The sequence below is a fragment of the Bacillus rossius genome, chromosome 1, assembly GCF_032445375.1.
Source record: "Bacillus rossius redtenbacheri isolate Brsri chromosome 1, Brsri_v3, whole genome shotgun sequence".
NCBI lineage: Eukaryota > Metazoa > Arthropoda > Insecta > Phasmatodea > Bacillidae > Bacillus > Bacillus rossius.
Genome location: NC_086330.1, coordinates 26,655,936 through 26,683,667, shown reverse-complemented (window position 1 = coordinate 26,683,667; position 27,732 = coordinate 26,655,936). Strand labels below are relative to the sequence as shown.

Here is a 27,732-nt window from a genome sequence, read left to right as displayed (position 1 = left end):
AATATCTCGGAATACGTTTATATTGTCGCGGTTCGAAATTTTACAGGGTTTTTGAAATCAAATTTAGGGACTTTAATGATGGCACTCTGGGCTGGCTGCTCTGTTCACTCGTCAGCGCAAGTGGCGTGACCATGTAATTGGGGCACGGGGCCGGCGCGGCGCGCTGCGGGCTTGCAGATTTTTGTTTTTGTTTGTTCGGCCGCGCAGGGCGCAGCCACGGGCCGCAGTTACTGGGGCGCGCTGTCGTAACAAGCTGCGCGGTGTGGCCTGCACGTCGGGGTAGAGGGGGGTAGCCTTCCCAGATGTCCTAGTTAGTTGTTTAGTAAATTTGGCTTCAATAACGAGCGTTTGTTATGCTAGGCGCGGCAGGGCGTGCGAATTTAAGCGCAAGTGAGTGGTAGCTCGGGGCTCACTCAGGCGGAGGCTATGGCCGTCGTCTGAGGTCCCAAATCGATATAGTCAGAGTTTTTAAGAATGTAATGTTCGTTAGGGTTTTAAGGGCAGGAGAGGCCCCTACGTTAGATTTTTTTAAGTAATCGATCAAGAAAGGCTTCTTGGAAAATGTGAGTATGGAATTATCTTTGTTTTAATTTTAAGTATAAATTATGATTTCATGTATTCGGAAGGATTAGGGAAGAGTTTAGTGAAGTTCTCTCTTTCTCTCTTGTAAGGTCGTTCAGTAGTTAAGGAAGTACTAAAGATATTATTGTGGTAAATTGTAATCCCGCTATTTAAATGTTCTTTAAAAATGATGTTGATTAATTGACTTTAAAAATAAAATCATTTTAATTTAGTATTATGTTATTTTGCAAAATCTCCTTAGTTCAACTCTCTCCAGACATCATATACGGGATGACGAACCTATGATCCTAGGTACAGTAAAGTATTTTATGAAGTTAAGAGTAGTTGATGCCAAGCGAGTGACTTAAGAGTTACGATTGCTCTCCCCCCGTAACAGTTGGTGGTTACGATTCTTTCCCCCCCCCCCCCCCCGAAAGTCAGACGTGACAGAAATGGTGTGGCACCGACAAGGTGCGCCGTGACAATATTATGCAATTGAATTTTTCAATAACGCAAAGTGATATCATGAAATAAACTATCACCTGCCGAACTCAGTTTTTACGTCGGTATGCACTTATTTTTAATTAGATGACAAAATGTTAAAAAAAAATTGATCATAAATTTTTCAAGAGGAAACACGTATCACTTTAAAGAGATAAAAATCAAAATATTATTTTGATATTTTAGTGAATTATCTTGTTTATTACCATTGGTGAGACAGTTACAATACGTGAGTAAGCATCGACGCTCGTCGACAAAAAAAAACTCTCGTGGTTTTGAGCGTACTCTCACTAGAAAGTGAACGTCGATTACACGAGCATGATAAAACTCTCGTTTCTACCGATGGTTTTTTGTTGGAGGTAATATTTTATTCCTAAGTAACATTGTTTTAAAAATATTTGGTATTTTAAGGAAAAGATTCGAAACAAAATATTTGGGATATAAAGTGAAATACGTACAATCAAATATATTCACAATTGCGTCAATGACAAGGACTACATTAACACACTCTACAGAAACTATCAAAGGAATTTTTGCATTTGCCACCAGCTACAGTGATATTCGAATGTTTTTTTTTTGTGCATTTATTTCGGAATATTGTGACAGTTAAAGAATTGTTCATTACAGAACATAAAAAAAAAATTCTTGACGTTAAATATTTTATATTTAGAGTTATCAATAATATGGATTTTTGTTATTGTATAAACTTTTTTATTCCTGGATCATTATATATATATATATATATATATATATATATATATATATATTCGGATTTTAAACACTCTTTTAAGAATCGAATTCGAGATTCGGATCCAAAAAAACGGGATTTTTTTCCGATTACTGAATAACATTATACCTTAAAAAATATTATTAATATTAAAAATCTTGTTCTTGTGCTGATTATCGAGACTTCAATTACCGACCGAAACAAAGAAATGATTAGAGTGTAACGAGAAACATGGACGAATTTATTTTTTAAAAAAAAGGGGGGAGGGGGTTATCTGTAAAGTCGGTTTACGGACGATGATTTTACGTGATAACGTCATAAGAAAACATTCATGAAAAATTGCATACTTTTTAATGTACAAATATTATTTACAGTTTGTGCAACTTTAATTTAAATAATTGGTTTTAAATATAATCCCCAAAAATTAGTTAAAAAGCCCGCCTAAACCTGATTGACATTATAGAAGATTTTCTCGCACGGTGGTTGGCCGGTTCTTTGCACGCTCGGCTCAGGCGGAACGTGACAATATTTTTTCGTGCGTGCAGCCGGCGTTTCATCGATTCATAAGACGTTGTTACGTCAAAAACATCTCGCTTGCGCAGAGCGAGCGGCGAGTTGGCGAGTCAGCGTGGGTCGGATCGAGCGAGCCAATGGGCCACGGGCGTGCGGCTGAAGTAACGGTGGTTTGGCAAAAGAGGCCGTGTTAGACGATGTTGGGTGTAGCGACACGAATGGTTACAGGGACGGAATGCTTCGATACGGGAAAAACGGGTGTACATAGGGGGAGGGAGGGGGGGGGGATTTCACCGGCTCACGAGGAACGTCTGCATACCGGGCTCGGATCACTTCGGCTGGAAAAGGAACGACGACGAGTGATCTGAGCGATCAAACGCCGTCCGAGGCCCTTTAGCGACGATCCTTCTCGTCCGTCCGTCATCCGTCTGTCCTCTGTCCGTCTTCCCGTCAAATTGGTTGACCGATTCACCTCGATTCACACGTTCGTCATAACATTTTTTGCCACTTGGATGCTGACAACTTACTTGAAAACCTAAAATTTTTACAAAATAATGGTTTGTCTGTAAAGTCGGTTTACGGACGATAGTTTAACGTGACAACGTCATAACAAAACATTGATGAAATGATTGCATACTTTTATAAATAAAATTGATTCATTTTTATTTTAATTTTAGTAATAAAATAATAAATACTTGAAAGTATACTAGTCATCAGATTTTTAAAATGCAAGAATAATTAACCTTTATTGCCGAAATTGTTGTTGTAATAAGCAATGAAAACCACATTAACTTTTCACTTCACTTTATAATCAGTCGAGTGGAAGAGAGATAGATGCGGCGCAAGCGTACAATGAGTGTAACGGGACACAGCGTAACGGAACAATGTGCGTAACGGGACACTTTTTCGTGCGTGCAGCCGGCGTTCATCGATTTATTAGACGTTGTCACGTCAAAAAGATTACCTCCTAAAAGTTTATTAGACGTTGTCACGTCAAAAAATTACCTCCTAAAAGTTTACTATTTTGACGATCATCTTCTCTTAAAAACTTATAAACCATTAAACTAATATCTTTTTGAGGTAATATTTATTTAAATATTCTCAAGTTACCGAACGTGATAATTTACTCTTATGTGCCTCAGTCAAACATCAAAACTTTAAAACGTGCAGAAACGAAAGTTTAAAAATTTTATAAGGACGCAGCAAAACTAATAAAAAATACCTACTAAAAGAAAACGTTTAAAAGTAAAGACATTTTTGAGTTTGTGCTTCCACCCACCGTCAAAAGTTATAACTTGATAAGGATTTTGACAGACGGATGGAATTTTCCGGGAAATCTGATTTGTTGCTGGTCACGTGATTGACGGACGGACTGGAGATGGACAGACAGTTGTTGAACTCGCTCTTAAAGCCCTGTCACACAGTCAAATTTTCACTTCCAACACCTTCTAATATGTTGTGTCAAATAAAGTAGGAGGGTTATGCCGTCACAGAAAACTTCACTAGCACGCCTGTTTGTTTAACAAGTTGGATGACTTGAGTTTCCATTAAATATATTGAGTATAGAACGGGTTCTAAAATAAGTTGGATGTTGGATGCGATCGGGCAATCATAACCATGCCTAGCGAAAACGGAAATGACATCGGTTTTCGTGTCAACGATTCTTCAAAATGGTGATAAGTTAAAAAATTTAAATAACTAAAAATAATGTTTATATTAATGTCGTATGCGAAAAAAATTAATGCTTTTAAGGAAATTATCTTTGTATAATTTTTAAAAAATCTCTGAATATTTATTTCATTATTTAGAAATGCATAAATCCGTCTAGCCCTGATTTGCATTATTTAATTTCATAATTTAGAAAAAATATATTAAAAATCTGAGATAGCTCGGACAAAAGAAATTTTGATAGTGCGACACGATTTAAAACATATTTGAGGTTATATGTCCAAATGTAATTTGAATGGAGTAAAATTGGAAGCCATTTTCCGTCCAAAACTTTCCCTCCTGCCCTGTTGTCAAGTATAGTGGGAGAGAGATATTTGACAGTGTGGCAGGGTCTTCAGTGATAGTTCAGCTCGAGGAGAAAATACGCGCGGGGTAGTCGCTCACAGTGTCGGAGCGTTGAGGTGGGGTTCCTATGCAGCGGCTGACGCAGAGCACTGCTGCAAGGGAGTGACATGGAAGTGTTTGCTGCGCGCGGCATTCGCCAGGGGAGTGAAGCCGGGCGGTCACGCCGCTAGAGAGCAGTGTAGTCGCAGCCGGCAGAAGGAAAGGCGCGATTCATAGTTGGGCAACATGATAAACCGTCAGTACTTGCCACTCTCAGAGAGAATTATTTCACCGTGTTTGGATGTAATCGAAATGCCTCTTCACCTTATCTTTTTTTTAACAAGACCTGATTGGTTGGATATTCAAAACAGCCTTCCACAGTTCTTATTGTTTTGAAAAACAGATTCATCTCGCATAGTTCCAGTATAATAACTTGATAATCAAAATTTTCCAGCATCAAAACAAAACAAGCTCATCCTCTCAGTACCAGCACCGCACGGTGACTTGCCGCTTTATAGGAATCACCAGCTTCGCGTTTCTTACAGGCATACGTGTTCACAGCATACAGCCTTGCAGTGCGGAAGAAAACGGGTCCCGAATGGCCCGGCCAAACGGGGCAGTGGTTTCTCTTGGAGGGAGGTAATACTAACTCTAGCATACTCTTTTGCGCGTTCAGAGTCTTTCGCGAATAATGCATGCCTCTAGCGATAGTTTCAAAAATGTCGACCTCGATGCAGTGGTCTCAACGAAACGTATAGCGACTCCGGCGTATCGGATTATCGACTTTTTAGCCTCGATATGGCGCTCTTTGCCTATCGACTTTGACATATCTATCTCAACGTGTTTGGCCTAAACGTGTCTGTCTAAACGTGCCGACTTTGAGCTGTCGGACTTGACGTAATAATATAGACGTATCGGTCCCAACATGTCGACACGTCTCCCTTGCTAAAATAGGATGTGCCAACCACGAACCTCCAAAAGAAAAAAAAAACAATGGAAACGGCTGCGATGAAAGCAAAATAGACTTGATTAAATACTAAACCCAGGCTCTTGACCTGATTTTCGATAAGGAAAATTATTAAAACGTTGCCCATCTTGTTAAAATACATTAAACAGTTAAAAATAAAACGTTTCCCTTTGTCTGTGTGAACTTAGGTGCGCGCACACTAATCACACTTAGTTCCCGCACCCGTCGCTGGAATTCATTGCCGGAGCAGCTACGTCGACTATCGAATCATTCGATTTTGCAGAGCGAAAGAAACGGCTCCGATAAAAGCCAAAAATGCCTTGGAAAAAAAAATACTAAACCCCGGCTTTGAGTTCCCCGGCAATTAAAATTTTAATTCATATAGTTTTGTCTTCTGGCTTTTGTAAACTTTTGGTTCACGCCATCCGCCACAGGAAGGCAGCACCGTGACTTCCGTCCCATTCGCGGAATCACTACCCACCAAATGGCCGCATGCCGAGAGCTGAGATGTCACGCCGATGTGCTCCCCGGGTGCGATTTTTTGACGTGACAACGTCTAATAAATCGATAAACGCCGGCTGCACTCACGAAAAAGTGTCCCGTTACGCGCATTGTCCCTTTACGCTCATTGTACGCTTGCGCCGCATCTATCTCTCTTCCACTCGATTGGAACAACCATCGATTTGACTTTATTCGAGGCACATTTAATTTGAAACACTCCCATTCGTTTCCTACTTTTTCTATCATCGTCCTATCCTTAACAGAATAACACAGATTGGAAGAAGTTAAATAGCAAACATGTATAAAAGTTGAAGTTAAAATAATCTCTTCGTTAAAGTAATAAACATATTTGAATTAATGAGTGAAAATAAAAGTAAATTTATCAATTAAATTGTAGATTTCATTTCACTCCTTCATTGTATCCATACAAAATAATGAATATTCAATAAAAATGATTCAATTTTATTCATAAATTAGGCAATCATTTCATCAATGTTTTGTTATGACGTTGTCACGTTAAACTATCGTCCGTAAACCGACTTTACAGACAACCAATTTTTTTCCCTAACCTAACTAAAACTTAAGTGTGTTTGGGAGGGGTCTGGGTTAGGTTAAGACTCTAACTGCGTCTCAGGCCGAAGCCTATACGCTCTGATCATGCAGGGTGTAAGCCATGCGAGAGAGGAAAGCATTAATAATGTCCTAGGAGGGGTGATTGGCCAGCCATGGCAGCGATTGGCACCATGACTAACTCCCCTCACTGACTATCCTAGACTAAAAACTAGATAAGTTGGGCCCAGGTAAAACCTGCACATACACGGAGAAAACCCTGGGCGCTTACGTGCGGGGTGCAAAATTTCATGCATTGATAACAAGCAGGTTGGTTACAGGAAACAGAATGATGGTTCCTGTAAGAAGAGTTGGACAAAGTAGAAATAAACTACTAAGCAAAGGGCGGGAACTTGGAAATTGCTGTCCGCGTTACTTTGGGTGGCACTGGTTGTTTCGGGGGCGAGATTTTTGTCGTTTGACCGCCAGGCTGCCAGCCAGCCTATACCTAAATCTAAGTTTATTAGTACTAGGTAGTTACCTATCGTAATATCTTTGAATATATATACTGTATAGAAGTCGCCAGCCCAGGTTAAAATTTCTAATACGGTTTTGAGGTAGTTGGTTAATTCACCGCCGCAATCACCACCATCTCTAGGGCATCGACTTGTGGTGGTCCCTAGCGGACAAGTGTCGAACTCTTCAAACACCCCTTCCCCCTCCCGTTGAACGAACTTTGAGCTGCAGTGAATGATAGGTGGGGGGTGCGGAGAATGACAACGGGCGACAGTGCTGCGCTCTAACGTGTAAATAACAACCTAAGACGATACAGGGCGTTACGGCAGCGCACTGCAGCGGTGAAGTTCCCAAGCTGCTCATCATACGCTCCTGAAAAACGTAGAGTAAATCCTATCCACTCGCGACTTGTATACAGTATATGTATTCGAAGGTAATATGCCCAGTGTGCGGCGAGCTCGCTGGTGAGTCAGCGAGGTCCCTCTCCCCCGGGGGGGTGGGGGAGAGGGGGGGGGGGGGTTCTTAAAGACATGGCATCACGTGGTCTTTGACCCCGCCTCACCTCTCCTCGCGACTAGACGCCGGGAGTTCGAGCATCGAGTCCCTGGCACCCTTCAGCGTTCGAAATTGATGAAGCGCCGTGCCGCCAGCCGGGGAGGGCAGGGAACATTTCCAGACAACCGGAGGGGAAAAAAAAAAAGAAAAAAACTTCCGAGTGCAAATAAGAAAGACAAGCGGAAACACTTCACGGAGGTAAACAGAGTTGAAATTGGATGGCCCCGCGAGTTCGAGATGAAGTGGGGCCGGGGAAAAAAAAAATTCCCGCAAAGTATGCTTATTGAAGTGCCAAGCGGGTGCGCTTGTTTTTTTTTATTGCAGTTGCTAGAAAGAAAGTTCCTTAGCTGGTAACAGAAAAATTACTTTTCAACACCCAACCAATATTAATCTAATTTGCTCGAGCTCACCCCCCCCCCCTTTTTTTTTTTGTTGTGTTTTCATTCAATATATTAAAGTAGTCGCTCATGATCCGTACTCAAGCTACGGTTGTAACATAAAATAATTTAGTTCTTTATTCATCAAATTGAGAATTTAAGTTTTTACTGCTTGCAATTTATTGATGAAAATATTAAACTGTCTTGATATAAATACAACATAAACGTACATAATTTCAGATTATATTAAATGAAAACTTTTTTTAAACAGAAAAATAAACTTTGCATTTTTGATACAATATATATTTTTGCTTGTACTCATTTTTTAAAATTATGAAAATACTGCTCAAGTACCGAACAGATTACAGAAATAACTAAAGACGTAAAATTTCAGGACATAAACTTATTAGTACGTATTCTGCACTAAGACTTTAATTAAATATTTTTTTAGAAACGCAAGGAATCATCAGTAACTCAAATAGGTAACAGTAATTTGGCCTAAATAATTTGGCAGCTTCATGTAAGTACCAATAATTTTAAGTCCAGGTACCTTTTCGGCTAAATATTTTTGGGTAGAATATTTTTATTCCTTGTGGCTTTATGCCGAAAAAGGCCAAAAGTTCTTAAGCTAAGGACATTAAATATAATTTAAAGTCCTGTCTCTTTTTGCTCAAAATGTTTAAGCCTAAAGACTGTTGTGTAACAATTTTAAGCCAAGCGACAAGCTTATATTTTAAACTCTAACTACACCAACGTGGAAGGGAAGAAATCCCAATCGAACTTTCATAAGTGCTGAAAAAAATACTGGAAACAAATACGAATTATTAAAGTGTGCTATTAGTTTAAAACATGAATCATGATTTCTTTACTATTACAGTATTGGACGCTGGATAAGATTGTTTTCATTTAAGTAACTATCTACTCGTATTACGTAAAATGGGAACCAAGCTGAAATTAAGTTTAAGGATAGGTAAAACATTTTTTTTAAATATAACAACAATTTACTCTGACGGTAAATATAACAACCAAGTAAAATTTCTTAATTATATACATATAAGTAAATTGCCGTAAGTATGAAAGTTCTTCACTTGAGATCTACTCGACCGATATGGAATGTTTTTTTTTATTTTTGTTCGTAATTGTCAAGACAAGGTTTGTATGAAAACATTTTTTTTGGAAAATCCCCGGAAAATCCTGAAAAATTCTTTCGTATTGAGTGTTATGCTGTCACAGGTTTTCATATAAACAAACAATTCCGCATTAAATATTTTAGTGTTTAATCAGTGGTTATTCAAATCATTGGTGCATTCAAATCAATCACATGTTTACATAACATAACCTTAAAAATCATCAAATCCACAAATATTTCAGTGTTTTATCAGTGGTTATAGTATATTTGGTGCATTAAAAACAGTAACATGTTATCATATCACAACGTAACACAACACTGTAATTTAATATATACGAAATTTTTATTATAATTTCAATTTCTTTTAATATTGTGCAAAGTAAATTATATATTATGTATATATGTAAACACATACAATTGAAAAATAATATTATATATCATACATAACAACGGATTTTTAATACAATTTTGAACTTGAAAGCTTTAGGCATATTTAAAAATTAAGAACAAATAGGGCATAGCTAAAAAATTCAAAATATCATCAAATAATTCCCAGTGTCGCAAACATAGGTTTCCAAGAAAGGAAAAATGTTCACCGTTTTTCATTTAGAGCTTAATTTTCGGAGAAATAAGACTTTTTAGTAATTAAAAGCATAATTATTCTTAAGGAGTCACTTTAATTTAATAACTAAGGAGTGTTCCACTTATGTAGCTCTATTTCAAATGTTACTCTATTGTTCCTCTTCCATTTTCTATTTTAAACATATCTATATGGGTTAAGTTAATATTTGTGTTTCGTGGTGCGATTGTCTCCAAGGTATACATTACTCTTTGGCGTTACTGAGTCAGTAAGTCAGTGATGAGCGTAACTATATGTAGGATTGATAAAAAAACACGTGAAAAAAATGAATTACTTAATTTAGTAAAACAACCGAGTTAATTAGAATTAATAATGAAAATAAATCGACATTCTGAATGTTTCTTTTACTTCACTGTGTATGATAAGTCAGTGAGTAACCGCTAAGCTGCTCAAGTCCACCGATGCTCCTCCTCGTGAGTACGCCACTGTCCTTTTTGTGAGTACGCCATTATATGCTTCATGGCTTTTATGCTCTGAATAATAGATAATAAAAAACTAACTTTAATTCTGCATGAAAATAATTAAAATAAATAAAATAATATAAAGGACTGGAGTGATATTATAAATTTGGTTGGTTATGTTTAAATTTGATCAAATTAAAAAAATAATTAAATACACATTATTAAATATTAATATAAATCCATGTATTAATTAATTATTAAAATTATTTTAATAATCGAGATAAGTTGTAATTAAAAATGAAAATCAATAAACACACTGGGTAAATATGTAGAGTCGCGGTATATGTGAAAATAAAATGCTAAAAATCCGAAAATACCTTTATTCTATGCTCTTTCACTTCCTCTTTTCAAATCAACCGGCGGAGATAAGAAATTCCAAATACTTTAGGAGATATCAAATTTTTAAATTTTCATCACAATACCTGCGTATTCATGCTGCGAATACCATTGTTTCTTGTTTACGAGTATCTATTATGTTTCTTATTGGACAATGTTGTCACGTGACAGTTCCGTGATTGGCCAATATTCAAATGAACCAATACGTGATTATTCATTTATTTATTTATGTTCCGTCGGAGGTATCGCGACGTAGGTGAACGACTACATCATTTCCTTCTAATGGCAAAGGAAATGTACCCGCCTCCAACTTAGGTAGGCTTTTAACGTTTCTAATTTTAAAGTATTATTTTTTATTTGGATATTGTTGCGCAAGTAATAAGTAACAAAAAAAATTTACGTGAGTTGTTAATGTTCATTTGTCCGGGTTTGTTAGGTCAGGTCAGTTACATTATAAATACTTTAAAACTAAAGAACCATTAAAATTAATTCACATTTTTTTAATGTCCGCTTAGTTTGAAAATATTAATAATGTAACTGACCTGACCTAATCGACCATTTTATTTATTACGCATTCACGAACACACGGCATAATAACAAAAATGGCGTCGTTCAAATGGGTGTACAGGTGTTGTATTGCTAAATTAAAAAATTCGATATCTCCTAAAGTGTTTGGAATTTCTTATCTCCGCCGGTTTTAATGAAAAGAGGAAGTGAAAGAGCATATAATAAAAGTATTTTCGGATTTTTAGCATTTTTTTTTCGCATATACCACTACTCTACATATTTACCACACACTGAACTAAAAAAATAATGTAATAATTTATAATTTGTAATGCAAATAAATAATATTTACAGAAACTTAACCTCACTTTTATTAATAGGCTACACTTGAAAAAAATTAATAATCACAATTTCTTTCACTAATATTCACAAAAAAATAAGTGTTTTTAATGACATGGACCATTATTCAATATCATTCACTAACATAGGTGTATGATATAAAACACATATATATTTTTTATTTGTATGTAGCCTTTTTACATATTATCAATTATTCGTTGCATGCTTCGCGCGCATCAAATAAATTTACTGTCATTTTTTCATAAAGTGCCTAAAGATGTATTTCATATCATCACTTATGTATTTGTGTAACGCCTTGTTTTCATTCTGTAATTTTTTTGCTTGCTGCGCGCTTAGCATAAAAATTCACTCATCATTTTTCCATAACGTGCCCAAAGAAGTTTAACTGCAAAGAAACTCTTCATTAAATTGGAATTTAATATTAAATTTTTTACTTAACTTTAGTTGCTGTAAGTTGCCTAAGGCACCCGTTTAAGAAATTATGAATATAGTAACACTTTAATTAAATATAGGCCTACACAAAATATTTATCAAAAATTCTATTTTTATATATTTTAATATATTGTAAGCGCATTAATCGTCTCTGGTGTTTCAATAATCTTCCTTGATGTAGTTTATTTAATATACACTTTCACTTGACTTGCAACTTTTGATAGTGAAAAAGCCACATAGAGTTGGTCGTATCTACATATATTGAACAATAAAATATGTTTTTCATATTTCACTGCATATAAAGGTGATACCAACAAAAAAGTAAAGACAATTCATCTACCTTATGACATTAATCATTCAAACACAGAACAAAATTAGGGAAGATAATGGGCATACATATGGTTTGATAATGGTCATGTATATGGGAAGATAATGGTCGAACACATTATCATTCACACACAGAATTATACGAATCAACTAATACAAAGAGAAAATACATTTTAGATACTTAACTCACCTATGATGTGCAGGAAAATGGCTTACACAACACCAAGATGTAGGCAAATAATATTATCTTTGCGCCACGGACTCAGCAGCAATGCTAGGAGGTAAAGGTTAGCAAATAGCAATGAAATTTATATAGCCTATAGCATTACGCGATCATTAAGTCAGTGATGATCGTAGGATAAATATAGGATAAATGACTCCTCCACTTAACTAGGCAAGTAGCAAAAATTAAAAATTCATAAGTAGCCTAAATACATATTCAATAAGCTACTGCAACTGACACCCTTATCATTGTCACCTAACCAGTCACAAAAATAACTTAAAGAGTATCAGCACATAGGCTGACATTTACAGAAAAGTATTAATTTTAATATTTCAAAAAATTAAATTATAAACAATTATTCCATTTATAGTATTGCTACAGAAGTTAAGTATTAATTAAATATAGACTAACCATTTTAATTGAACTATAGTTTTTTTGTTTGTTTTCCAAGTTACTAATAAGGTAATTATGACGATAGAAAATATTACATTTAAATGCATGGAAGTTGGTTATTTGTTGAAAACTGGCATATGAAAGAACTGTTCGTGGATTAATAAATAACTAAAATAAATAAATAAATATACATGAGTACAATATTGTTTAGATCCATACAAACACACTTAAAAATAGTTCACTTGGGTAAATAATGTCAAAAAAATGTTGAAAAATAAAGTATGTCTTTTTTATTTTAATGTTATTTGTGTCCCTGCCAACAGTCATGACCTATAACAGGTAGGCACTTAACAAATTACATAACATTACATAATTAACACATAATAGTATACCGAGACAGTCACAAATATGACAACACGAACTTAAAATATGATAAAACAAACACACGAAAAATAAACACATTTCAATAAAAAAAAACAAAAAAAAACAGAAAGATTAGTATTATCAATTTTAAATAAATTTATATAATGAAATAACAAGATGAAAAAGTCCTTAACAAAGACACTAGAAAGATTATCATTACCAATTTTTAATTAACTCTAGGTATTAAAGTAACAACAATAAATCAACAACAATAATCTATTTGTAATAAGTTACACTAGCGCATCGGGAAATACTACATAGAGATGATGATTCAGGTCAAAGAACTAAATCACTATCGTAGCTAAAAGGAATATGATGCAATACCCTCCAGAGCATTGCTGTCGTACCGACAAAGCGTAGCAAAGACGGTTTTTTCTTTTACAGGAGCTCGAAATATTCACAATGCAGGCAATTTCAAGCACCATTAAACCTGCATCGCGCGCTTGCTAACCCCTTCCATTATGCCGAGACTCTTCACTGCCAACCAGGCGTCTTCAGCTTGTTGCTTTGCGAGCGAATTTTGAATCATTAGCTTCGAGATCAATATTCTGAGGCGTTAGTTCACGGTTGGCGTTTGCACACGCTTCATGAAGGTGAAATCAAAGCAGAAATACTTGCAGAATAATACTATGTTGATTACTATTGCTTCAAGTCCCGAGCTTAAAATTCATTACTCGTATCTGTATGAACTCTTTCTCGGGGGTCCTTTTGTAAAAAAAAAATATTATTTTTCACACTATCATAATCACGTTTTTCGTCGTATTGTCAGAGAGTAGCCTATAACACTTGTAAATACCTTAATATTACATTAATTTGATAAGTTTAAACAAATCAGCACATTTAGGACTACCAGAATTTTCAATTTAAATATCATTGTTGAGAAGTTGTATAGAGCTTATTTAAAAATGCTCAAACAACTTTGTGTGTAAACCACGTTTTTGCAATTTTGCACAAATAACAGTGCTACTTTAGTTAATGCAATGAATAAAAAAATGTGTAGAGCGTTATGTGAATGATAGGCCAGACAATTTTTACTCTAGTTTCGTTTGCAAACAAAATGAAAGCTGCAGGATGAATAGGGCAAACGACAAATTAAAAATGTGATAAATGATTTTCCATTTTATAAAGTAATGATATGACGAATTATGTGTTGTGAGTTTCAAAAAAAGACCTAAAACGTTTAACGCATGTTCTAAAATTAATACTTCACTGCAAATTTCATCAACCGCTTTTCATATCGTTTGCAGAAAACACCAGCAGAAAATTATATTTGCAACAACATAGCATTTGTATGCAAGGCAATATAAGTTAATATATTTATTCTATTTCAGCTGAAATGAATAGCAAATAATAAATAATGTGTATATTACATTTTAAGGCCCCCGCCTACCCGGGAACACATACGGTGCGAAGAGCTTCAGGAAAAACAACGCGTTTTCAAAACTACTCAAGATATCCGAATGAAGTCTGTCTACGAAAAGCATTAAAGAGTTCACCGAGGGCCAGGAACTATTTTTGATTTCGTATCAAGTTATTAAACTCTATTTTTAGAAGAGTTAAAATGGTTCAAATTGCGTGTTTTAAGGGTAATTTTTAGGCGTAAAACAACCGATACAGATTTTCAAAGTACTTAAGTGACTTGAATTACACCTTTACTTTAATTTCTATGCCATATAATGTTACGGTCGCCGCTCAAATTTTACAGTTTCCTTGCGGACGATGAGAAGACTGCGCGCCAGTCCACAGCCTTGCGCTTAGAGGCAATACTGCGCTAGAAGCATCAGCGAGCGTCGCACTTATCATCCCGCCTCACTAACGCACATACACTGTTGATTAGGCGGACCCCTTGTATAGTATTTGTGTGTTAATTATAGTGACAGGCGTGACCATTTTAGTGTAGCAAAGAGGATTAAAAAACAATTACTATATTTCTGTTTGTTTTTACGATTCTGATGAATAAATATATATATATAATTTTTTGTTGAGTTCTTAACTGCAGTTAAATCTTATGTCGCAGAACCGGCGAGATCAGTTATATAATTTCAAAAGTTTGGAATTTGGCAGTAACGGACACGAATATGCGGATGATTAGAATAAACATTTATTTTACTGAGTTTAAAATAAGAATATATGTATATATAAATAAATAAATAAACATATATATATACATTCACGGTTATTTTTCAGTGTTCCTTTCCACCCGAATGGAAACAAAACTATCCAGGAAAAATAAATATATAATTTTTTTCAAAGTTAAAACTGTTTTTTTTTTAATGCCCACACGAGCTTGCGAGCTAGCGCAGAGACGAATGAAATATCGTCCCCTCTCCCCCCTTTTTTGGTCCTGCTCTCACGAGAGATTCTTGCAGCACACGCGTCGCACAACGAGTAATTTTTGTTTTTCTCCTCCCCCCAAACGACACAAATTCCCCCCCCCCCTTTTTTTTCCCCCGCCGTCGCGTTGCCGCAATTTTTTTATTTTTTTATTTTTTTATTTTCATATCCTGTGCGGAGTTTTGCAGGTTTTTATCTGTGCCGTCCTTTGTTTACTAGTTTGTTAGCGCGCGCGGGGCCAGGTTCGCCCGAGGGGGTTGAAAAGGGGATGCTATGAGAAGAGGGTGAGGGGGTGGGGGCAAGGGAGAAGAAGCGTTTTCATCCGCGGCTCGGCGGGATGTTTAAGAAGAGGGGGGTGGAGGAGGGGAGACTAGGCAGCGCAGGGGGAAAGGGGGAGTACAAGGCGCGCAGCGGAAAGCGGACAAGGGGAAGGGAGGGCATGTTTTTAGAGCTCGCAGGGGCCGGCAAACAACAGCAATTAATAACCCGTCACGGGACGCCGTGGCGTCTCCCTCCCTCCCCCCCCTCCCCGGGCGTCGCTTAGCACCTGACGGATATTACGTGGAAGCGTCGCTCCGCCGGCGCGCAGCCCCGGCCGAGAAGCGACACCACCGGATGACTGCGCCGGCAACGAAGACAAATTTATAAATATAATTTTTGTGCGCTGGAGGACACCGAGATAAATGGGAGAAAAGGCGAAAGAACCGTTCTGCGGCAGGTGTTCAATGTAGAGGCAACCAACCAAACTTTAAGTACCAGAATGATTTTCATACAAAAAAAAATCCCAAGAAACATTGTTTATAACAATTAGAAGTGTTGCTGAAACAGTTTTATGGTACCAAATGTGCGTACAACCAATCTGTGCATGACCACTAAAATAAAATTAAACAGTGTGTCCCAGAAATCAACTTCAAACCGAGAACAGTTGTTAGGTAAATTAATTACTGTTTTAAATAAAAAATAAAAATTTATCGTAGTATTTGAGATGTATGTTGGTAAAAATATTTTAAGCTATTAATCACGCACCAAAATATTAAATACTGTGACTCAAATTTTGTTTACGCAATAATGAATAAACCTACTATTGATAACAGTTAAACATGAAAAAAAAATAGTTTTGGAGAAAGAATCTTTGCACGACTTGATGAGTCTTTTAAGCCCATTACTGGATGTCGTGAGCACAGACAATGCCACGGCAGTGACATCTGTTACACCCCTATGGTTGCCGAGACAGGATGATTCCGCAGTGATTTGCCGTTGCCTTCCGTGGGATGAAGGTGAAAGGGGCATCACAAACACCCAGTACTGAACCCAGGGAGAAGGTTCTGAAGTATCCCCTTCCCTGGCCGGGAATCGAACTCTAGCCCGCCAGCCAGACACGCCAGCCACTAGACCCAGTGGGCGGACTTGCATGATTTATGCGGCAATAAACTTTTATTGGGTATATTTTACTGTAAACTAAATAACTATGCTAACTGAGAAAGTTATATGCTTGAATGAGAAATCTTATCAAATAACTTGATGAGTTAGCATAGTTAATATTTTTACAGTATGAATAGTCAAAGTTACACAGATTAAAATTTTTTGCTTCCTAAGACGTGAAAATAATATTTTTTTAAAAGGTAGATAAGTTTGGTTTTAATTAAAATTATTATAAATAATAAAATTGTTTATGACTGCGCAGAAAAAAATTGTAGTCAGAGTATCTAATAATTTTGTTAGAGATGGGGGATTTCAAAAGTTTTGAGAAAAAAAAATTGCCTGTAAAACAAAAACAAAATAGTTTTTTATTTGTTTACTAGCTGCAGTGCCCAGCGTTGCCCGGGCTGAACACAGGGTGATGTATTGTCCGCGGGTTAAAGCAAAATGGATAGCGCTATATGAAAGTGTGGTGGACATAGGGAAATGATACACAATATCTGGTTGTATGTCTATGACCTATGATTCTTTGTCCAACCCATGGTGTTAGGTTGAACGGGTTAGAAGTTGATGCACTGCAGCGTCATTTATTAAAGAGTTACGGCAAAATGGATATATCGAAAATATTCTCCGTGCTTAAATATAGCAAGACATTTTTGTGATCACCATTCTCTGACGGAAACAATGCTCCTGCACGATGGTGATTTTGTCCATGAATCTGTAAAATATAAAAAAAAACTCTATTTATGAGCCTCGGTGAAACGTTATGTGATGTGTTTGTGAATGTGATGTGTGATGCATTGGAAAAAGAATTTACCTTAAAAGTTGGGTTGAACACTCGTTTTTCGATAATATTCGCCCCAAACGATGACATTTGAAAATAATAGTTGTACTTTTGTCTATTTTGCAAGAAATGATTCGATAGAGGTTCTTGGCCAGAAAGTAATTATGCCAGTGGCTCTGGTGGAGATGTTAATTGTGGTGGTAATTTGAACTTTCCGCTCGCTCAAAATAATCCTGGTGTTTCATGTGGACATCTCAAAGCATTGCAATGTTGATAAACAGGGTTCATTGTTTCAAAGTCTACCGATAAATTCGTGGCGTAATTGACTGTTGGATCATATCTGAATGCCAGTCTGTTTAGATGCCGTTCCAAATTATCTTGTGTATAGGCTCCAACTGAGCGAGTCGAACACGACTGTATCCGTTGTTCTGGAGACAAAATGGATCACGCTTCAGAAATTATTTTTATTTTTCTTCCAAACAGTCTCATTTACTCGACGATCATATAGTTGGCTTGCGTTGCGCGTACGCCGACCGATATTTTTATGCCTCACTGGTGGCATTTATGCAAATTAACTATGAACTGTAATCAATTTAATGTTCCAATTTTTTATAATTTTAACGGTTATGTTATGCTGTGAAAATTTTTTACGGTTTTGAATGCACGAAAAATATGATAATCACTGATAAAACACTGAAATATTCAATGTGACATTTGATGAAGTTTAAGGTTATGTTATGGAAACATGTGACGGTTTTGAATGTACCAAATGTATAACCACTGAAAGACGGCTAGAATTTAATGCGTAATTTGTTGGTATTGTGAAAACCTGTGACAGCAGAAGTCTCAAAATGAACTAATTTTTTAGAATTCTGCGGTGGAATTTCCAAAAAAAAAATTATTATTTCATACATACCTTGTCTTGACAATTACGAACACAAAAATAATTAACAACCATATCGGTAAAGCAGTTCTCAAGTGACAATCTTCCATACATGAGGCAATTGTTTTATATATATATATATATATGTTGTTATATATATTATTATATCCTGAAAAGTACTTAATTGGCTTAATAATTGTTCTCAGGTGGACGTTGAGTTCTAGAAAAATTTTAAACACCTTACATATTATCTAAATTGCTAACAATTATGATACTTACCTTTAAAGTTGAAGCTGAAAATTATTTTATTATATTATTATTATTTATAGAGGAAATATTGAAGGAGGAACACTGGGCGACTACATAATGTTTAGTTAAACAAATTAGTAACTTTATGCTTAATATAAATAACTTAGTTCAAATAATAAGGGGACACTACAAATCTTATCAATGTATGATAATAGCGAATTTTATACAAATTATTACAATGACATCATTTTACGGCAACGACAAAATTTTGCGTCAGTTGCGGATGTTTCAGGCTAGCGGTTTGCAAATATTTTAATTTAAATAATTTAATTAATTCAATAACAATAAGTTTAAGTTCAGTCAGTAGCGTGATATAGTAAAAGAAACAATAATGTTTACTTGAAATATATTTTAAGTCATATATTGGGAATCAGTTATCACTAATATTAAATAATAGTACAATTTTAATTAAAATGTTATCGCTGTGAAATAGGCACGGTTCTTGTTTTGACGTGAAAAATTACTGTCCAACGAAATTATTGAGAAAAAAAATCTCTGGGGCAGTAACAGCGTGAGTAAATAACCGAGGCAAAGTAAACGGATAAAACCAGATAGCTTATATTTAAAATAGAATGATAACGAGGTTTTCATTGCAATTGATGAGCAAGGGTGGGTGTGGAAGGCTCACGCGAAAGACAGAGTTATACAGATGAGTACGCATACCTTTCGGGCAGCCTGTCTCGCAACCACGTGGAGCTAACTACGACGCCAGTCGAGGCATCGATGGTAAGCCCTTCAGAGGTTCTATTAGAACCTAAAGCTACAGATTCTGTTAATTTACAAAAAAAAATATTAATTTAATTTATTTACTCCATCATACACAGTTCCGGACCAGAAATATGTTTAGTCTTCGCTCACAAACAATATTTTTATTTATGTATCTTCTAATCAGTAATATGTTTGCGTACTCGTGTTTAAAAAGCTGCATGAAAGAAGATAAATATTTTTTTTTTTAAATTATCATTTCTGTAACCATCGCATCCTCAACTATGAGACGATTCTTTTGATAGATGTTAACATATATATCAGACTCTACATATAAACATCATAAATGATTATGTCTTTAAGAAAATATGGTGGTCTTGAAAAAAATGACTGTGGATTTTTTAATTGTTGGTCTATAAGGCTCATAAAAACACTGTTTGAAATATAATCACACCCCTACACACATTGTATGTATTTAAGAATAAATGGTGGTCACACTAACAAAATGACTGTGGATTTTGTGATTTATTTTAAAAAATTGTGAATTTTTTGGTCTATTAGGGTTATAACAACACTGGTAGGAAATATAAACTATACCTTACATACACTAACGTACTTTAGAAACCTACACTCGATGATGACATCCATCAGATGAAATAAAGACAGCGGTCTCCTATAACAAGACGGCCGCCTCCAGAAAACTATTATTGTATAATTTATTTTGATAATAAATTTATTTTTAAGATGTCGAAATAACGAAAATGGTAATGGGTAGGTGTGGGAACTCGATGATGATGTTGTCGTAACGAAAATGCAACGCACAGGAGTGAGGAGCTCGATGAAGAAGTCATCAAGTTTTTGAATAAAAAATTTTAATATTTGTTTATTAATTTTTTAATTTTTTTTTCTAATTTTCTAAGTTAATATTGGAGGATTTTATAGATGGTGGACGTGTCGTCATAATTCGGTGGAATGTTCTAGAAAACAAAATGGCGGAATCAAAGATGGCCGCCAGGGTAAAAGGTCGTCAAATCCAAGATGGCCGCAGGAAGTGACGTAGTCTAAGATGGCCTCCTCGAATACCTGAATCCCGACCCAGGACCCAGTGTCCCAGTTCGTACTAAATACACCTACTGCCTTTCAATTTCAATTACTTTTCGTAACGCTGCACCAGTTTCTTTAACCCCTCTGCATAGAAATACGCCACCTGGGAATGGAACGGACGCCTTTGCCATAGGCATAATGGATTTTGAATACGCAATGCGTGTAGCCTAAATACAGAAGCTTAGTAAACATCTGCGGAATGCGTTTAAGCAATCTCAGTAATGAAAGACGAAAAATGATGGCTACAGTTTTTGGACCTAAAATCGCGTATTTTTTTGTTGATTTAATAATACGTGGGTTAACAATTACAGTAAACATTACAAAATAACGATTTTTAAATGGTTTAATTTCCAGGCGGTGAATTTCTATGCTATAAGCTGCATGCGTAGTCCCAGTACAGTAGACGGGCTAAAGACCTTAAAAGTCTACTCTGAGAGTGGTCTGTAAACCTATCTTGAGTGAGAAAAAACAGTGTAGCCTTTTTCTTGTAATTCCTTTACCACTATTATAGTGATGCAAAATAAATTATAATTTTTTCTCCCACAGAGAGAACTATTATTCTTTGAACTGTTGCTTGGTTTTTTACGACAACAATGCTAATTATAATTTTATAAAATTACTAAAACACCACATTTTGCCTATTACGTAGGTTAGTTATATTTAAATAAAAATATTGATAATTTTCACGCAAAACACTCTGACCTTGAACCCTGTAAGATACATTTGATTTTCGGCTTCATTATACATGTAAAGTTATTGCCTTATAATTTTCATATTATTATTATTTTAATGATATTAGTACGGATGTTTTACTCCATAATAATATAATATAGATGTTTTAATCTTAATTTTTGCACCAAATATAATTTTACATACTTTATGCGAAATAAAGCCGAAAATGTTATCATAATTTACATCTTTGCCTGAAACGGTGAAAGGTAATGCAAAATGTGGTCTTACTAAAACATATAACTTAAAAGGTAAACCTTAAAGGGAAAATTTCAATTCACATAAAATGCCTCTTTGCTTCGATAAGCAAGGTGCTAAACTATGTAATATTGCGTACAACTTAGGATATTTATTTATGTAAAGACCATGATATTCTTATTTAGAAAATGTAAGTTATATTTCATTCTAATTGTTTTATAATAAATATTAAATTTTGAAAATCTACATACCTTTAAATTGGAAAAAAAAAGAAAATTTTGGCAAAGCTGTAAGACTAATATGTATATATATATACACAATAACCTTACATATATAAACTTATATATATAGTTCAATGAAAAATAGTTTTCTGTACTAGCATGAACTTAGAGTTATTAAAATGCATGAAAGTATTGTGGATATGTATCACAATTGATCACTTTTTATAAATAAATTTTATAAATAAATTTAAAGTTTCTGCAGAAAATTCACTTCGCAAGTTATTCATGTATATAGTTTTAATCCAGGATTCATACACCATGTAGGGTTGGTGTGATTTACTCTACAAATTACTTAGTAGAAAAAAAATATATTTTTTAATTTATAAAAATTATTAATAATAATTTATCTGTTTTATTCATTAATGCTTTTAAATTTTATCTTAACCGAAATTAAAGCTTAATAATTTAATATATAAATTACATATCTAAGAGTAACGCTGTACTTAATAATATTATTTACAGAAAAATATTATTTAAATGAAAACTGCATGATGAATAATTATTAGTGTGGTTTCTTGGCTGGTGAGTTTTAGGCGCATCAAAAGTAAAAAGTTCACCAACGTTTGAGTTGACAATGAAATCGCCATCATGAGACTGTTACAGTCTTTTTAGTAGGATAATTGTTTCCCTGATAAAGGGGACTGTATTGTCTACCGAAACGTTGATAAACTCTTTAATTTTGAAGAGGCTAAATCACACAATTCAAAACACCTCAGAAAATGAGCCTTCGATCCTTCCCAAGCAGCAAAAACATATTTTAAAAATATTTTTGTAATATTTCTTCATTGCACTGGCAATATTTGTAAAATAAAACATTTTTATAATATATATAAAATGTTTCCTGAAAAACATTAATGAAGAAACATTTTAAAAACGTTGTTTGTATAACATTACTTATAAGGTCTTTTTAAAACCTTTGTTTAATATTGCACGAAAAATATTTCATTAAACATGTTATCAAAACATTTTTAATAAAACCTTTAAAACCATTGATTTTGAATATTTATCTTAATCGTTAAGAAATTTGAAATAATTTTTTTTATTTAATGAAACTGGATGGATCTACTGCAGCGTTGCTTATTGAAACCACAGTAATGATCGAGACCGAAATGAAACTGAACCATAGGTGCAGAATTCTATTCAACCGTAAAATTGTGTTTTGCAGAAAGTTTTAAAAGCAAAGCTGCTTTCATTTCAGCAGTATCTGTTTCTGATTTCCTATTGGTAGAACCAGCAATGATTTTTTTTTGTGCTTGTACACAGAAACGAAAATGGTGGCTACGATGTGTTTGTTTTTGTTACGTGTTGCATTGAATTATTCTCAAGGAAGTGTTCCCGCAGATACCAATTACTTTTTCTGCTGTGTAGGACTAGGTAGATAATGTAAAGCTTTTGCTAAACTCTGGACAAGACCTCTCGGTACTTAAAGAATGTGGACGATGAGAGAAAAAAAAAACTCAGTGTAGGCCTATATGTGGTGAAAGTGAAAGGTGTTATTTGGGTTATTTGTTTGTGCGTTGGTAATAAATAATCGTGAAATGTGGACGTACACATTGCAGGTAAATTATAGTTTTCTGTTTACTAGTTCAGGAATAAATTGTTTAATTTTTCATAACAAAGTGATTTTATTAACCTAGAAGTAATAACATCTTGAGTAGGTACAGGCAAATAGTATTTACTTTTTTTTAGGGGGTAAATCTGAATGCATTGTAGTAGAAACCCTTCATTTATCATAAATAAGCACATCTACGACACAATTTAAATACGATAAATATTTACATGGCTATCCACAGTTTCGTAATAGTGTCAAGGTCTTGATTGAACATTTTAAATAAACAAATTCGGTAATTATCACGACTAGTCAATCTTCCTTAAAAAAAAATTTAAAAATTGACAATACTTTCATTTTGTGCTAAAAAATTTACTCTTTTTAACACAACTTGCGGAAAAGTGACAAGGGCTAATTAATCGGCTCTGTTGGTATTGTTTGGCTCAAGGGGTCGGTCCCATAAAATAATTGTTTTGGCGTTTTTAGCAAGTAGGTATACCTTCCAGACTCTGGCATTAAGACAGGAGGGTTAAAAAAAAATTGTTTAGAAATAAAACCAAGTGTAATTTAGTAAATTTTTCTATAATGGGATAGTTTTTGAATTGATGTATATTTTATATAGTTTTGGGGTAAGGAAGCCAATACCTATATTTTTAAAAAGTGTGTTATTACTTGATATCTTAAAAATTTTACCTGAATGCCTTGAAATTTTTTTTGTTACAATACTTATGTTAAGTTTAAATTAATTCATGTTCTCATAGCACTTGAAGTTTTATTATTTTTTGCTTCACATTTTATTTTTCAATAAATAACTACTGTTAATAATAAATTTGCTGGAAATCTATTCACCCTTTTTTGTTTGTGAAAAACATGCAATTTACAACCTTTGCAGTTCAGTTACATTGTTTGAACTAAGATAATTACTATTTTTCTTATGTTTTAGGTTTTGGCACTTTTTGCAGTTGAGGGTACTACGATTTCCAGAGTAGTTGGAAGTTCTCTCCGGCTAATGTTCGACAACAATTTGGCTGCCTGCTACAGTTGGAAGGGGCAGAAGCATAAGAAGGCACTGTGCAATTCGGAGATAGTCAAGATTATCTTGGGTAAGCCTCAACACATCAGCACTAGCTATTTTTCAGTTTCCTTTTCATATGTGAAATTTTAGGGTTGCTACAGGACTAGAAAACATGGAAAAGTCTAGGATTAAAATTGGTCAAGGAAAACTTTGAAATCCTGGGGAAATTACTGGTGACTGGAAATGCAAATGTGTAGTTACAAGCTTTAAGCCTGTAGTTACCAATCTTGTAAATAGTGACACAGATAATGTAAACTATACAGTTTTTTTCAGTGTGTAATTACAAATTAATTTATTTCTGACAGTCTTGACAAATTGAACGCAGAACATTGCTGTTGTGGTTTCTGAAATATTAATCTAAAGAGTTTACAAGTGTAAAACGCTCCCTCGTGACTACCTATTATTTTGAGGGGGGGGGGGGGGGGGGGGGAAAGGCATGCAGTAGGAATAAAAATGTAAATTTTCTCGTTTGTGATGACCTGACAGATTTTGAAACACATCCTTCAACAACTAAGTTAAACAACCCTGTTATTGCACATGTACAGGGCCTCATGGTAGTTTGAGAAAAAATAAATAAAATAAATATTTTTGGTATATATGGCGATTGTTTGCATACAGCAGAAATTCACTACGGAATCTCCGCTGTCATAATCGATAGGGCACAAATTTGTTTGATATGAATGGGTGTTGGCTAGATACCCTAAAAACATGTTGCTTAACGATTTGAATACAAGTTTTGCATGAAAATATTATTATTTGTGGGTTTTATAACAAGTTGCACACACCTAGAACAGACCATAGTGTGTGCCTCACACACTTTGCAAAATAAAATATTGTTTTTTAAGAGAACTTATTAATTTTTAACTTCAAAATCTTACTAAATTGAGAACTAACATAGGGGATATTTTGTTAAAAATTGGATTTGACATTTTCTCAACTGTGTGTTATTTGTTGGATGCTACATTTGCGACTTAGGCTGTCGTTACAGCGTTTAGACAAAGAAAGAGTGATGTGCAGATGTCACTTTAAAAACGTATCAGGTAAAAAATGATGGGAGATATTTTGTTTAGAATTATATTTCCAACATTTTCTGTAAGAGTGCATTTTTTCTGCTAGATACAAAGAATATTTGTTAAAGGGGTTTTTACTGTTAAATACATATATGTAGTTATTAATTTTTTTATCCCCCCCCCCCCGAAGAAATATACTATTATCCAAAAATTTCTACTACCTATTCATAATAGCACAAGACCAGACAGTTTCGGATATAGAGGCTACACTACTAGATTTGAACCTAGAGTGAACACTGTATGAAGCTGGTGCTTACAAAGAAGATAAATTAATCCTTTATGTGTTGCAGGAGTGCTTCGGCTCAGGATAAGGGAGATGAACACGAGTTCCTGAACTGAGGGTGGACAGTTTGCTGATTGTGCTATGTTAAATAAAAATTGAGTGCTTACATTGTTAAACCATGCATATTTTTTCTTCATCATTTTCCTCCCCCTTTTTCCCCTCTTTTGGCATGAAAGAAGAAATTTGTATAGTAAATATTAGTGGAGAGTGTGTTCAGTCACATATGTAATTGTATTGACAGGGAGATTGCCTAAGCATATCTCATGTAGATTTTTTTAATTCTGGTACTTCGCCGATTACTTATTTTGAGTTTCATATCAGCAGAATACAATGACAGTCCATGTACAGTGGTGGTTGATGTGCTCTATCAACATTTGAAAAATATTATAAATATGTCTCTTTTGCAATAGGGTTGTAATGTTTTAGCTGAATTGCAGTAACCTTTTGTTAATATTTCATAAAAATTTTGCAAAATTTGTTTTGCAAGTTAAACATTTTTGCAGCAATATTAAATTTGCAACAGGTGTGTTCAAAATATCGCAGCAACCAATTATTCATATTTATTCCATATACTTTAAATATTGCAGCAATGTTTCATTTGCAACAGGCTTGCTCAAAATCTTGCAGCATTCATTTCTTAATATTTATTTCATGTACATATGTAATTGCAGAAATGTTTCATTTGCAACAGGAGTGTTCAAAATCTTGCACCAATATTGCTGGAACCTTCTATTAATATTTATTTAATGTTTTTAAAATATGTTGTTTTGCTATCGTAATCATTTTTGTACATTTTATATATGTTTTTACATTATATTTTTAAAATGTTTTGAAATGTTGTAACAATGTTTCATTTGCAATGGGTTTGTGCTACTCATAACATTGCTGCAATGTTTCTGCAAAGTTTAATACATATTTTAAATACATTTTAAAATCATTTTTGTAATATTTAGAAAAATATTTTTTAAATATATCCTTGCTGGTTGGGTTATTGTCTTATTTTGGTATTAGGATGTTGTAAGGCGCTCACTGAAAAATTATGAATATAACAAACACTTTAATTTATTATGCACCAAATGTTTACTATAAATTCAATTTATTTTAATAATGTCCAAATGAAAATTATTTCGGATATTTATAAAATGTTTTACAAATATTATATATAAAATATTTTACAAATATTATAAAAATATAATAAATAGATAATGCTATGTATGTATGACGTAGATAAACTACGACAGAGTTTGACCGATCGCCATGAAAGTTCGCACATCATAGTGTTTTTTCATGGAGAAGGTTTTTATGTTTTCTTTTACTATGTAACTCACAGATAGATGGCTCTGCAGCGTATAAACATCTAAACCGTTCAACCGATTGCATTGGGTAAACAGAAAATCATGGGCCATACCTGTAGACATACAAACAGTATTTGTGTTTTATTTCTCTATGTCCACCACACTGTCGTATAGCGCTATAATCCTGTGTTCAGCCCGGGCAACGCCGTGTATAGCAGTGTGAATAAATATTATTATATTTTATTTGTAGACAAATGAAATTTGTATCACACGCAACTAAACTATCCTTGGACGTCTTACCTGCCAATAAACTTTAAATACTAGTAATGTTTTGAGTATAAGATAAATATACACAGGCTGGACATCTGTTGGGTTCCGCCAGTGTATATATATAAAGTGCACCTGTGATAATTACCGATAATTTTAGCAGCAAAAAAATAAGTGACAACAAAAGAAGTATATAGTTTAAAAATTCGAAAGTGCGGTACTACAGAAAAGCAAATCTGTCAAATAACTTTCAGGCATACAATTTTATAGGTACATAAAATACAAAAATATAGACGACCTTTTTAATAAAATTATAAACTTCATAGATATAAGTATATTTAAAAATAAAAACAAAGATTTTCGCAAAGGCATAAGTACAAAATTTAAAAAAAAAATCCTA

The 27,732-nt window shown here is 34.4% G+C and overlaps 1 long non-coding RNA gene across 1 annotated transcript; it reads left to right on the top strand.

The window, feature by feature from the left end:
- The first annotated feature begins 498 nt into the window (after window positions 1-498).
- Window positions 499-25,864, top strand: LOC134527549 (uncharacterized). The gene is made up of 3 exons (XR_010074213.1): window positions 499-563; window positions 24,286-24,445; window positions 25,778-25,864. It is a non-coding gene; the product is annotated as an uncharacterized LOC134527549 (long non-coding RNA).
- Window positions 25,865-27,732: the final 1,868 nt, after the last annotated feature.